Genomic DNA, 14,937 nt, shown 5'->3' with positions numbered 1-14,937 from the left:
CGCCATTGTTGTTTACGTTGCAATGCAGTGTGGGTAGTGACGTCAAATGGTTGCAACCGCTGTTTCTGACAACTGCGCGAAAAATGTCAGCTATTCAGCCGTTTCAATTTGAACCCGAGCGACATGCTAGCGAGTAGGACAACACAGAAAATATACAGGAAGAACACGAAGACGTAGTAGCAGGGGCGGACTGGGACTAAAAAACAGCCCTGGACTTTGACTCAGCCCAGCCCACAACAACTGGTGCGCATACAGTATGCGCTTCCTTCTTCTTCAGTTCAGTCAACAAAAAACGGTGATGACTGCGTGGCGGCCGCCGGCCGTCCTGCAGTACCAGCCGTTCTGTGATTCTCCAGAACCTCCAGATGGCCAGTCCGCTCCTGCGTAGTAGACGAACAGAGACATGAGGTGCGAGTGGGACAAAACAGCTGGTGTCAGTTCGGAAACTGCATCTCCATGACAACCGAGCGAGAGAGCGTGTGATGTCAGGAGCTTCAATTTTTGTCAGCAGCTGTTCAAGGTACCGTAAAACGTCATCCAATATCAATGATCTCAGAGATTAGCATCCACCACTGTCGTATGCTTTATATGTTGTGATACACAGTAAAACACACTGACAGTCAGTCTTCACTGACTGAAGATATCCCGTGCATCACAGCACACGACAACTTCGGGGCAGTTTGTCTTAACCGAGACGTGCTGTGGGCTGCCCTCATCAGTCTCCATGACCGGGAGAGTGCTGGACTGCCGAACCGGAACTGGGTCACCAACAGGTAACATTAAATCCAAACATCAAACACCACAAACTATTTTCATATGTTGTGAAGAGAGTAAATGAATGTGGAATTTCTGTTTGCAGGTCTTGTAGATGTGCTGCATATCGTCAGTTCACGTGGTGGATGCATGGCTGGCTGGGGAAAAGAATCCGCAGAGTCATTCCTTCATGTCCGTTGCTAAAATAAGAAACGTCTACCCAGAACCAAGTGGCATCTACACAGAGTTTCAGGAAGTAGATATTGACAAGATAGAAACTGATTAATCATGGAGAGATTTTCATAACTTATAATGTTGAAACAGCTATGAAACATTTCTGAATGTTGTAAATAAATTATATGAATATCAGCAGAGATGTCTTGTTTGTTTTTTGATTTATTAATGATCAGATTTGAAGATTGCTTTAGAGGATTTGTTTTTCAGATTTGAATATTGATAAATATATGAAATATTAGTAAATGATGGTAAGTAAACTGAAACTGAATGTGTAAACATTCCTCTGATGCACTCAGGAATCACTGGATCAAAACTGATTTCACTTTAAATTCAATCAAACTGATATCAAAACAATTCTTAACCATTACAAAGTTCCTTTCAATGCATTTATAAAGAAATTGAGATCAAACACTTATTCATTATGTCACGTAGAGGTCCGATTAAACATTTTGATTTGTAAAGTTACACAAACTCTGCTGAAATCATTTTAAGTGCAACTGCTTTTTGTGTCTAAAACCAAACGCTACTTAAAGCGTGAAAACTGCTGTGTTTTAGAAAGGATCTGTGATCTGGATGGTCTCTCTGGTGGAGCCATGATGTGAGTGTGGTTCAGTCCACAAAAGTGTCCATGCCATGGTTTGAATCTGACACAGAGGAGAGAACATCTGCCACCATGGCCTTCATGTAGCTGTAGTCCTTTCTGGACAACCACTGGTTTTGCTCGGAATCTTTTGTGGACCTTGCTCCATGAGATCTTGAACTCAACATTCTCTCCATCTTGAAGAACAGCCTGATCAAAAACAGAAATATGAAAAATAGATTTAAATAGTTAGAGCATAGCACTCATAAATACTTTATTCTATCAGCAAAATTATGCAGTGTTTATTTATTGGGGTATGCCTCTGCTCTGCTGCTGTGTTGCTAGGGAAGACTAAATATTATTGGCAGCTGATAGAGGAAAAATGCAGTACTTTTCAAACATCACTTTCAATATCTTTGGAGAGGACAAAACACTTGACATGTGGCTGGAAGATTACATGTCCCAGGCATCAAAGAAGAAAGAGAGCAGCGCAGGTCATAGAGTGCAGGGACTGACAGCCAACCGAGAGTTGACACATTTCTTTTTGCACAGAGCAGGTTAATATTTTGATACAATAAAACATGTTTTAATTATCAACAATAGAAAGATGCGTGCACAGCTCATTAAAGTTGAGGTGCTGGTACTGTGGCAAGAATACAATTGTGAAGAAAAAAAAATAATTATGCTACATACATACACACAAGACAGGGTTGCAGAGAATCAGGTTTAATTCGAGCAACGCGTTTCACTTACAGCTTCATCAGGCTCATACAAAGCACAGGAAGTCATCACTATGAATAGGAAACTGCATTTGCATAATTAATTGAAGAAAAGAAAAAAACAATATTTACAATATGTCAATGATAAAAGTAACCATTATACTATATAGAAAAAACAACATAGAAGAATAATGACTATTATAATGATAATTGATTATTCTTCTATGTCATGTTTTCTATATAGTACAGACACGTTGCTCGAATTAAACCTGATCCTCTGCAATCAGGTTCTGCAATCCTGTCTTGTGTGCGGTATGTAGCCACAAATTATGTGTTTTTTTCTTCACAAATGTTTTAATTATTAATTTACTCATTATTTAATGTTTTAATAATAAGCCAAAGTAGAAGTAAGCGGAAGGCTGTACAGGGTGTCTCTCTGTTGAAGCTGCTATTCTATCTGTATAACCTGTTATGTATTTATTTATTTATTCATTAATTATTCTTATTCTGGAGGTTAAATTATATTTTTATTTGATGTGTACTGCTGCAAGCTGACTTCTTGTATTACATGTTGTTATGTAGCAGCCTGATAGTTCACCCACCTGTTCCCTGTTTGTATTGTTGTTATGATCCAGAGCAGCAAGCATGGAGGCATGGATCATCACATCATATCCAAAATGTGTTCTCTTTGGAAGGTATTTCAGGTACATGGAGTGGTACACCTGAAACAAATTTGAATTTTAAGTTTAAAATAAGTGTGAGTCACACCCTGGCATAAAAACATACTGCCACATTATATTAACGTGAAACATTCTGTAACACTTCTGTGTTTGAACATACCTCTAGTGATGTTGTGTGGACGCACTTCAGGTGATCCAGGTCTTTCAAAAGCCGCTTGTCTTTTACAGTCTTCTTTTTTTATTATTTTTTTATTGGTGAAATAGAGTGACAGGAACAAAACAAAATAACATGACAGAAGCAGTAACGTAGGACGTAGACAGTAGACATAAGGTGAGTCGACATACAAACAACAATAGACAAAAACTGCGTATGTATGGGGCATATTTCAGTATTTGAATGAGGGGCAAATGTCCGTGTTATATGGCTTAGACAGGGTGGGGTATGGCGTGAATAATGAGGAGAGGAAAATCAGTAAACAGAATAAAAAGCAAACATATGAACAAATTTGAGGCATTAGGGTCGTAGTCATGAGAGAGAGGAAGAAAAAAAAAGTAGAGAAATAAATAAAAAATGAATAAATACATAAATAAACAACAACACATAATGTTGCGACATGATATGAAGAGATAATATATAATATATAGATATATATTATGACATAGTACATAGTATAACATAACATGATATAACACAGTATAACATAAGCATAGCAAGATATAACATAGTGTGATGTATTGTAATGTAATATGAAGTAATATAGTATGCTATAATACAATATAATATAATATAATATAATATAATACAATATAACATGATACTATAACACACAATAATTAAATTATTATATAATATAACATGACACAACATATCACTATACACGAACTAGGGAACCAGAGAGGCGGGCGAGAGGTCCCCGCATCCGGCACCCAACCCCCAGCGGCGCGGCAGGGGGCCCCGGTGAGGGACAGGCAGGGCATGCCAGCGAGGAGACCCACCCCTACCCACCCCACCACCCTCTGTTCTGGTTGTTTTTGTGGCGGGCCTGCTTGAGGTCGCATCCAGACCCTGAGGAGGCTGCTGGCCATCGCAGATCCAGCCTCCTTTTTCCTGCTTGGGACAACTCCCAGATTGTTTGTTTAATTGTTTGTTTGTTTTTTTCCCCAGCCTTTTAGGAGGTGGGAGGTGAGGTGGGCCCCACCCGCCCCACCCCTGACCCAGCCCCACCAGAGCCCCTGACAAGCCAATCAAGTGCAGAGCGCAAAGCCACTGCACCCCCATTCCCTCCTTTTCGCTGCAGCAGCCAGTTTTTTTTTGACACTCCCTTTGCCACATGCCACAGATCAAATTCATTTTTTTTCTGGATTAGACACCTCATTTCTTTCACAATTTGTGGATGTTGGTCTGTGGAGATCGTAGAGACCTTCACTCCTTTTTCTTCGATGGTTTTGGGAGCTTCCTTGAAACCTCGAATTTCCATTGTATTCGAGCTTGACACTTGGGTGCAGCTTATTACTTTGAAGTCCACAACCTTCTGACTCTGCACATCTAAAAAAGTGTATGTGCAGTATTTGGCTGAGTGGCCTGGAGAGTCACAACGCCCATCTCCACACAGTACAACTTCTGCCTCTTGTGATTTCATGAAGGTTAATACTGCAGTCTGTTCTTTGGTCCATGTTTTTTTTATGACAGGAAACACAAACCTCCTTCTCAGTTTTGTGTATGTATGTTCACTTACTGTTTGAAGGTTCAAGTTGCTACAAAACATTCAAATTTAGCAAAATGAATCCCAGTGAAGAAAACTGATGTTGCCAAAAGCAGGTTTCCTACCCTCTTGGTACCACTAACAGTCGGCTGAGACTGCCATCTGTAACGGCAGCCATTTGCACATGTAAGCTCCAGTGTCAACTGTGATCCTTCATTTTGCAGCTCTTTCACATCTCCTTCAGCAATCAAGGAACTACACTTTAAACAGCGCTGAATCAACTGTTTTAACTGTTCCCCAAAAACTAGAAAAACTCTGCCTTCTGTGTGAGTGTCATTTGAGTCATGTGAGTCTTGGGTGCTTTCAGAAGGCTCAGCCCCAGATGAACTTGCGTTGTATTCTGAATCAAATGGTCTATGAGGCGACAGACTGTCCTCGCTACATTCATCGTCTGTAAGGAAAAGATCCAGGGAATGGGTGTCCTCTTCTTGTTCAACAAACACATGTTCAGCTACGTAAGCATGGTCCGTGGTTACGAGCTGGCGCATATCTGCAGGCTGCTGTACCGCTGCATCTGACGTGTCTTTAACATTATCCGTCTGAGTCTCTGCATCGCACTTACTTGGAGAACACTGTACACTTACACTTACAGATTGAACGGGTTGAACGGGTGGACTGTCAGCTTCCTCCATAACCAGTGGTGTGTCCGATGGTTCACCTTCAGAAGCTACAGCAGCAGGAGCGTGTTCTTTGCAGCACAAGAGAGCATCCAGCGTCTCCTGTTTGTGGCTGGTTTTTTGTGCGCATTTCACTCCCCTCCCGAGGGCGTTTAGACTCCTTATGTGAGAAAATTGTCGGCACGGCATTTTGTTTAAGTCGACGTTTATACCCAGCAGCACCCGTTACCTCCTTTAGCAGCTCTGGTCGACTAAAGGCCTCAAAATCATCTGGGGAGAAGTGGCGAGAACAGAGCCGCGGGTCTTTAGGAAGTTCTGTTCGTCCACAAGCACTTTCCCACTGCTTTCTCCTCTTCCTATCACTAGGAAACATGTGTAAACTTACGTCATTTCCCTTGCTGTCTTTCGACTGGAAATTACATCCGAATGCAGCGCAATGTGTTATTTTCTCTGGTGATAGCGTCAGGTAGCAGCAGCCGTCAGGTAAACAACTCACTTCCTTAAATAGAACAACCTTTCTACGTCATCACCCCGGCATGCATTGCGCAAGTAAAATAATGGTGGCCTCCTATGGTAAAAATACGTTGTAAACATTGAAGCATTTTAAAGCAATGACAACATTTCATGTCTTTCTAACAACATATTTTAGTACAATAGAAAAATTGTGGCCTATTGAGCCCTACATGTCTAACTAGTCGGGGTTCCTTTTAAGATGATTATTAGCAGAGACGCAACGTTGATGAATGCAAGGATACAATGTGGTCAGGATACAATGCAGGTGTAATGGGTATAGAGTGAACCCAATTGCAGCACAAATGAACCAGGTTTCTTGTGTTTACAGTCTTTATTCAGCAGGTCAAAGCAGGACCACAGCTAACCAGAAGATGCAGTAGAGCAGAGCAGGCGAGTATGGCAGGATTCGAACCCAAGTCTCCCGTGTGACAAGCAAGCAAGTTATCACAGGACCAATGGGGCAGGCAGGCAGGAAGCGCATGGGACTCGTGAGCAGGTAATTGTCCAAAAGTTCTCAACAGGCTCAACGAGTGTGGTGAAGGGGAAATAGCATGAACTCACTGCTGATGGAAAGTGGTTCAGATGAGGGCTGGGTGTGGATCTGGACCTTTTGGCTGAACAGGAACAGACTGAATGCCAACCAGCCACAGGCAGACGAGGAACAGAAAACAGGCAGGCAATACTCGTAGTCGGGAACAAGTGCTGGAGAGTCAGGCATGAGAGCGAAGACAATCTGGCAAAGAGTGAGTGGAGTGAAGCTGCATATATATACTGGCTTGATTGGAGATGGTGAGCAGGTGACAGCAGCAGGTGGAAGCAGTTCAGCTGATGAGGGGTGTGGCTGAGCAGCAGAGCAGGAGGGGCAGAGCAGACTGTGACAGCAGGTCCTTACGTTCATTTGTCCTTTCGTCCGTCTTTCATATTTTTGTCTGAATATAATACATTTCTTCATGATTCTCATACCAAGACTACTTCTTATTTAGTTGTAGTCTTGTTTTCATCATGAAAATAGCTCATTAACAAATGTTTATTGTCTTAGTTTTTCATTAGAATTATTAGAACACACACACACATGAGCAGCAGGGGATTAGTGCGTTAGGTAGCAGCGCTGTGTGTGACTTATGCGCTGATGAAGTGGTGGGTGATCGATGTGCCTGACATCGATTGATTTAGTTTCAGCACCGTGGCAGTGGACAGCTCCTGTTAAGAGCGTCTTAAAGAGCGATCTTAAGAAGGGCATTAAGAAGGCATCTGGGAAACACTCTTATCTTAGCGACCCTTCTTAGCTAAGACGTTCTTAACTGTGCTCTTAAGTCTTAAGATCTGGATTACTGTAACTCTCTGTTATCAGGTAGCTCTAGTAAGTCCTTAAAAACTCTCCAGCTAATTCAGAATGCAGCAGCACGTGTACTAACAGGAACTAAGAAACGCGATCATATTTCTCCTGTTTTAGCTTCTCTGCACTGGCTCCCTGTAAAATCCAGAATTGAATTTAAAATCCTACTGTTAACTTATAAAGCTCTAAATGGTCAAGCTCCGTCATATCTTAGAGAGCTCATAGTGCCATATTATCCCACCAGAACACTGCGCTCTGAGAACGCAGGGTTACTCGTGGTCCCTAAAGTCTCCAAAAGTAGATCAGGAGCCAGAGCCTTCAGCTATCAGGCTCCTCTCCTGTGGAATCATCTTCCTGTTACGGTCCGGGAGGCAGACACCGTCTCCACATTTAAGACTAGACTTAAGACTTTCCTCTTTGATAAAGCTTATAGTTAGGGCTGGCTCAGGCTTGTCCTGTACCAGCCCCTAGTTAGGCTGACTTAGGCCTAGTCTGCCGGAGGACCCCCCTATAATACACCGGGCACCTTCTCTCCTTCTCTCTCTCTCTCTCTCTCTCTCTCTCTCTCTCTCTCTCTCTGTCTCATTGTGTCATGTGGATTACTGTTAATTTATTATGCTGATCTGTTCTGTACTACTGTTCTCTACTGTTTTTTCCCCGTTAAAGGGTTTTTTGGGGAGTTTTTCCTGATCAGCTGTGAGGGTCCTAAGGACAGAGGGATGTCGTATGCTGGGGCTATAATCAGGCTGATATCGTGTTGTGTAAGCCAGGCATTAGTACAAGGAACATTTTGGGCGTAACCTTTGACATGTTTTGGGATTTTTATTAACATATTTTAAACAATCGCCTAAACAATGTAGATCCAAAGGTTTTCCAGAACATTCTGTTAATTTCAAACCATTTCCAGGTCTTAAAAACAGTTTTTCTAATTTCATGACTGTGGGAACCCTGTCTGTCTGCACAAAACATGTAAGTATCATAAATACCATAGACGTTTTTTTGCCACAGAGTTTATTTTCTTAAATCTATCTAATGACGAAAACTCTCTGTGTGTGTGTTCCATGTTTTCCTCCTCACTGACTTGGTCAATCCATGTGAAATTTGGCACAGTGGTAGAGGGTCATGGGAGGATGCCAGTGAAGCAATATTACATCAATTGGCCAAAGGGGGGCGCTATAGCAACCCATTGAAATGTCAAACTTTGAATGGGCATATCTCATGCCCTGTATGTCGTAGAGACATGAAACTTTGCACAGAGATGCCTCTCCTCATGAGGAACACATTTGCCTCAAGAACCCATAACTTCCGCTTATATAGATTTTCCGCCATTTTGAATTTTTTGAAAAACACTTCAAATGGATCTCTTCCTAGGAAGTTTGAGCGATCTGCATGAAACTGGGTGAACATAATCTAGGGAGCAATATCTAAAGTTCCCTCTTGGCAAAAGTTGGAAAACTTCCTAAAACTGAGCTTCTATAAGGCAATGAATATTGCGGAGGGCGTGGCTCATCACATAAAGGTGTAGAACATCTCAAGGGTTTCACCCATCACCACGCAACTTTGTAGGCATATGACCACACATAATCTGAGGGGACCCCTCCATTATTAGATTAGATTAGATTAGATTAGATTTCTTTATTGTCATTGCAACAAGTGCAACGAAAGGTAAGGTGCAGGCCATTCAGTGCAAAAAAACAAAGCAAATATATAAAAACTTTGTGAAAATAAAAACACAAAAAGACAAGATAAAATTACAATAAGTAGGCACAGTCTAAAAAGCACAGATTGAAAAGGGTATGTACATGAGGTGCAGAGAGGCTGTAGTGTGTATATATACAGTGGATATTGCAGGATGAATATTGCACAGAGGTAGTGTCAGTTGTATCAGTATATTGCACATATTACAGACAAGAGTTATTTAGGGCTCTTACAGCGGTTGGAAAAAAGTTGTTTTTCAGTCTGTTTGTCCTGGTTTTGATGGCCCTGTACCGTCTGCCCGATGGCAGTAGCTCAAACAGGAAGTGGCCCGGGTGGTAGGAGTCCTTCAGGATGGTGTTGGCTCTCCTGGGGCAGTAAGAGCCATGAAGGTCCTCCAGTGTGGGCAGAGGGCACCCAATGACCTTCTCAGCCATTTTGGTGACCCTCTGGAGTTCTTTCCTGTTTGCCACTGAGCAGCTGGCAAACCACATACAGAGGCATTGACCCCATCAAACAAAATGGGGGCGCTAGAGCTCATTTCTTATCTAGGCCTAACCGCCATATGGATTTTTACTAAACTTGGTAGATATGTAGAACAGGACGCCTCAAGGTGACTGGAGAAATTTAACTCTAATTGGCAACTGGGTGGCGCTATAACAACAGAAAAATGCTTCAAAATGGCTAAAATGCGACCGATCGCTGTGGCTCCCCCTGTGGACCAATGTTGGTGTTGTTTCTAATGTTTGGTATGACTAAGTCATGGTATGGTATGCTGTACATAATCACGGAAACTGTCAGTGTGTCATTCTGTCAGTCAGTCATTCTGTCTGTCCCACGTTTTTCAAACACTCTGAATACATTGCTCTTCTTAATGGGTTCAGTTGACTATTTAATCTGCAGTTTCCTATGACCTGTATCCCAAACACACACCATGTGAAACTGTACGTGGGCAACTGTGCACTCAGTGGGTATGGACTAGTAACTTCCGGGTCGACCTACAGAAAAACATCATCACTGAGGCACGCTGATGAGAATGTCAGTCATACTCACATAAGTCATTCATTTGGCTCCATCTAGTGGCATTTAGACATGTTGAATCATATTTAATCCCCTCAGGTAAGAACCTTTGAGTAGAGTAGAGTTCCAACATTACCCCACTAGTGACTGGAAACATACCATCATCCCCAAACTATTTTTAGATGGAAGCACTGGTGAGGAAAGTTGTGGTTGTAGTTATGATGACAGAAAGTCTTCAGGAAATAAATGTCAGCCAATGATTGTCCTCTGAGGAGATGGAGACACGACTGTGTGTGTGTGTGTGTGTGTGTGTGTGTGTGTGTGTGTGTGTGTGTGTGTGCGTGTGTGTGTGTGTGTGTGTGTGTGTCATCAGGGTCCAGTCACCAACAGTCAGTCGCTGCAGTCAAAGAAGCTGTGAGTGTGTTTCTCTGTCAGTCGAGGTCACTTCCCTGTGCTGTAATGGAAAGTGAAACCACTTCAGACTTCATGATTAGTCAGCAGTACATTGCATCATACTACCTGAGAAGCTACAGAGCTGGGTCATTGATGACAGGATGGTTACTCTGCTCTGTTTTCGTTGGCAAGGCAAGGCAAGGCAAGTTTATTTGTAGAGCACAATTCATACACAAAGTGATTCAAAGTGCTTTACAGAAAGAAAATGCATTAAAATCACAATACAAAATAAAAACATAAATAATCATTATAAAATGAACTTTAAAAGAGAAGAGTGCAGATAAGATCCTTTCAGTCATATGCACAGTGAAATAGAGCTGTTTTGAGCCTAGATTTGAACATTGTCAGAGTAGAGGCCTGTCTCACATCTTCAGAAAGACTGTTCCAGATTTTAGCTGCATAAAACTGGAATCCTGATTCCCCATGTTTAGTCCTGACTCTGGGCACCAGCAGGAGGCCAGTCCCTGAGGTCCTCAGAGTCCGAGATGGTTCGTATGGCACTAACATGTCAGAGATGTACTTTGGTGCTAGGCCGTGGAGAGACTTGTACACAAGCAGAGCTGCTTTAAAGTCTATTCTCTGAGCCACAGGAAGCCAGTGTAGAGACCTGAGCACAGGACTAATGTGCTCGTACTTCCTGGTTCTGGTCAGGACCCGAGCAGCAGCATTCTGGATGTACTGCAGCTGTCTTACGGCCCGTTTGGAGAGGCCAGTGAGCAGGCCGTTACAGTAGTCTAACCTGCTGCAGACAAATGCATGGATCAGTCTCTCCAAGTCAGGCTTAGACACTATACCTTTGATTCTGGCAATGTTTTTTAGATGGTAAAAAGCTGCTGATGTTATTGATTTGATGTGGCTGTTAAAGTTCAAGTCTGAGTCCATTATTACCCCGAGATTTCTAACCTGATTTGTAGGTTTTAGAGAGAGAGACTGGAGGTGACTGCTGACACTTTCTCTTTGTTTCTGTGGACCAAATACGATGACTTCAGTCTTGTCTGAATTTAGCTGGAGAAAGTTGTTTTGTATCCACACACTGACCTGTTGGATGCAGTGACAGAGTGAATCCACTGGTCCATATTCACCTGCTGTCAGTGAGACATAGATCTGAGTGTCGTCTGCATAATTGTGGTAGGACACATTATTACTTTGTATTAACTGGCCTAAAGGCAGCATGTAGAGATTGAACAGAAGGGGTCCCAGGATTGACCCTTGGGGCACCCCACAGGTCAAGGCCATGTGGTCTGAGACACAGTTACCAATTTCAACAAAGTACTTCCTGTCTTCTAGATAGGACTTCAACCAATTTAGGGCAGTGCCAGAGATGCCCACCCAGTCCTCTAGTCTCTGTGAAAGGATCACATGATCGACAGTGTCAAAAGCAGCACTCAGATCTAGCAGGACTAAAACTGAGACTTTGCCTGCGTCAGTGTTCAGGCGGATGTCATTTGTCACCTTAATAAGAGCGGTCTCAGCACTGTGATGGGGTCTAAAACCTGACTGGAAAACATCAAAGGAGTTGTTCATTAGGAGAAAGTCAGTAAGCTGTTGGTAAACAACTTTCTCAAGGACTTTGCCTAAAACGCAGGGGATTTGAAATGGGCCGGTAGTTGTTCAGTACTGTGGCATCAAGACTGCTCTTCTTTAGGAGAGGCTTTATGACCGCAGTTTTCAAGGCCTTTGGGAATGTTCCAGATTGTAGTGACATGTTAACTATGTGAGCGAGTAGTGGTAACAAACTGCTCGGCACAGACTTTAGAAATCTAGTGGGTAACACATCGAGGCAGCATGTAGACGAACTCAGACTGGTGATGATCTCGTGGACAGTTTTGTCAGTTACAGGTGCAAGATGAGTCAGCTCTAAGTGTCTAGGTGGCTGCAGGGTTGTTATTGGTGTTGTGGAATTGATGGCATTTTTAATGGTCTGAACCTTGTCGCAAAAGAATACTGCAAACTCATTACACTTAGATGTGGAGATCAGTTCCAACGGCAGTTGAGCTGGAGGGTTTGTTAATCTGTTCACTGTTGCAAATAAGACATGCGAGTTGTTACTGCAGTTTCCAATAATTTCAGAAAAGTACCTCTCCCTTGTTCTATGTAAGATCTGGTTGAACACGTACAACTTTTCTTTATAAATTTCATAATGAACATGAAGCTTTGACTTGCGCCACTTACACTCGGCCCTCTGGCACTCCCTTTACTGTGCCCTGACCGAGACGTCATTACTCCATGGAGCCTTCTGCTTATTTTTAACAATTTTAACCTTCAAATGGTCAACGGTGTCCAGAACATTCAAAACACTCGAAGTAACAGAGTTCAACAAATCATCAACATTAGAACATGAGGCATTTTCAAAGTTTATCATTTCCATGAACAGAGCACCTGTGCTGTTATTTATGTGTCTCCTCCGAACAACTGCAGGACCAGCCGGTGGTTTGGGAGAAACAGACAGGTCAAAGAAGACACAGAAATGATCAGACAGAGCAACATCAACCACATCGACGTTTGAAATATTAACCCCCTTTGTAATGAGCAGGTCCAGAGTGTGCTGCACTCTGCTGTGGGTGGGCTCACACACATGCTGAGTCACGCCAAAGGTTTCAAGGACAGCACTGAGTTCTTTAGCATTTCTGTCACAGACATTATCCACATGTACGTTAAAATCACCTGTAATGACCAAACCATCAATGTCTGTGCATACAATTGAAAGCATCCTGGTAAAATCATCAATAAAACTTTGACGGTGCTGGGGAGGCTTGTATATGACTACATAGAGTATGGACGAAGATTGTTTTAGCTCCATTTTAAAGGACACATACTCAAATGATGAAAACACCCCAAATGACAACCTGTGCATAACCATATGATCTCTAAATATTGCACAGACACCTCCACCCTTTTTGTTTTCTCGTGTTTCAGATTCAAATTTGTAGTTGGGTGGAGCTGATTCTGTTAGAACAGCATTACCTGTGTTTTTGTCAAGCCATGTTTCAGTTAAAAACATAAAATCAAGATAATACGAAGAGATCAAATTATTAATTAAAAATGATTTGTTAGACAAGGATCTGACATTAAGCACAGCAAGTTTCAGATTATTTTCAGTAGGACTGGACATTATCTTCTTACAAGGGATATGGATTAAATTTCTCTGACTGGACAGTCTAACTGTCCTTCTGTAATCTGGTCTATGTGGTGTGGCTGTAGATATAGCACTAGGGGAGAACTAGTTGGCAGTTTTTATCGTCCCAATATTGTTTCTGACAGGGGAACTACACCTATTTCCAAAGCCATACATGTTATTAGTCATGTTATTCCTCTGGTCTGAGACAGTCCAAAAATATCAGTAAACATGAACAACTCTCTCCCAAATTTAAAAACTAGAAAGCTAAAACTCAAATCTGTTATGTCATGGCATATACAGTGTGGAGCTGCTCCATAGACAATGAATGGTGACAGATGTTCTGTTCCAGAGGTGAGAACACTACAGTTCAGCTCTGGTTGTTAATGTCACGCAATCCCAGCATGCAGCAGTCATATCAAAACATCCAGCATGGAAGTGTCATTTTCTTGAACTAGAATCACCGCCCCACGGTTGTACACCTTAACGCACCTGTCCCACACACACAAGATCTATACAATCAGCACAGTAGTGTTGTGTCGTCCGCCAACGAATCGTTCAAAAGAACAAATCTGTTGAGTGAACTTACTGAACTGAATCACTTCTGATTCGTTAATTTCTCCGTTCAGTTGAGCTCAGCAGCGTGCAGGCCGGGAGTGGAACTGCTGATTCGGTCCGTGCAAACGATGAATCAGTCGCGAGTCACGATGCAGCCAGGGTGCAGGGAGGGACTGCCTACCACGTGACGAATCACTCGGTGAACGAATCACTCAGTGAACGAATCACTCGGTGAACAACGTAACCCCGATCTCTGAGTGATTCAAATCATTTCTTCTCAGCGATACATTTTCATAGGGACCGTTTTCTCCAAGCTAACGGCTAATGTAGCCAAGAGTCAAGCCACATGAACACAGTCACACACCTCCCCATTTTAACAGACTTAGTTTCCAGATAAACAAACAAAGAATCCTCAGTAGGCGCTCCAGCCGGTGAGCTACAGAGTGGTGTTCATTTACCGGAGGCATTTCATATCTGGCCAATTTCTGGAGACAATGGCGGGGCTCGTAACATGTAAGTACAATAAAATCACACAACTCAGGTTTTCAGAAAAATAATTCTCAATTATTTACTTAACAAAGGAATGAGTTTTGATTTGCAATAGAAAAAGAAAATGAAAAATATGAATGTTGTTTCACACCTTTAAAATGAAATTTCCCTCTTTTTTTCAGGAAAACACTCTGAATATCACACTATAAGTGCATAAACAAAACATAAACACCTTTAATTCCAAAAGGTCACTGAATAATTCAACAAATATAATTAGTGGGCCCACACACACACCTGAATAAACTGTCCCTTAAAGCCAGCAAAACTAAAATTGTTAAAAACAAAATATAAAGTTGCTGCCAGGCCTGGTTCAGTGTTCGTTGTGGCCCAAGACTTAATGGCCCCTTCG

General features: G+C 42.2%; 1 protein-coding gene across 1 annotated transcript in view; it reads left to right on the top strand.

Annotated features, from left to right (window-relative positions):
- The window catches only part of LOC125896593 (NACHT, LRR and PYD domains-containing protein 12-like), a 451,585-nt gene that overhangs the window by 349,738 nt on the left and 86,910 nt on the right, over positions 1 to 14,937 (top strand). The gene's annotated exons all lie outside the window — the stretch shown is intronic.

The sequence above is a fragment of the Epinephelus fuscoguttatus genome, linkage group LG11 (genome assembly GCF_011397635.1).
Source record: "Epinephelus fuscoguttatus linkage group LG11, E.fuscoguttatus.final_Chr_v1".
Lineage (NCBI taxonomy): Eukaryota > Metazoa > Chordata > Actinopteri > Perciformes > Serranidae > Epinephelus > Epinephelus fuscoguttatus.
The sequence above is the reverse complement of the archived record's forward strand: the minus strand, read 5'-3'. Positions and strand labels throughout refer to the sequence as shown.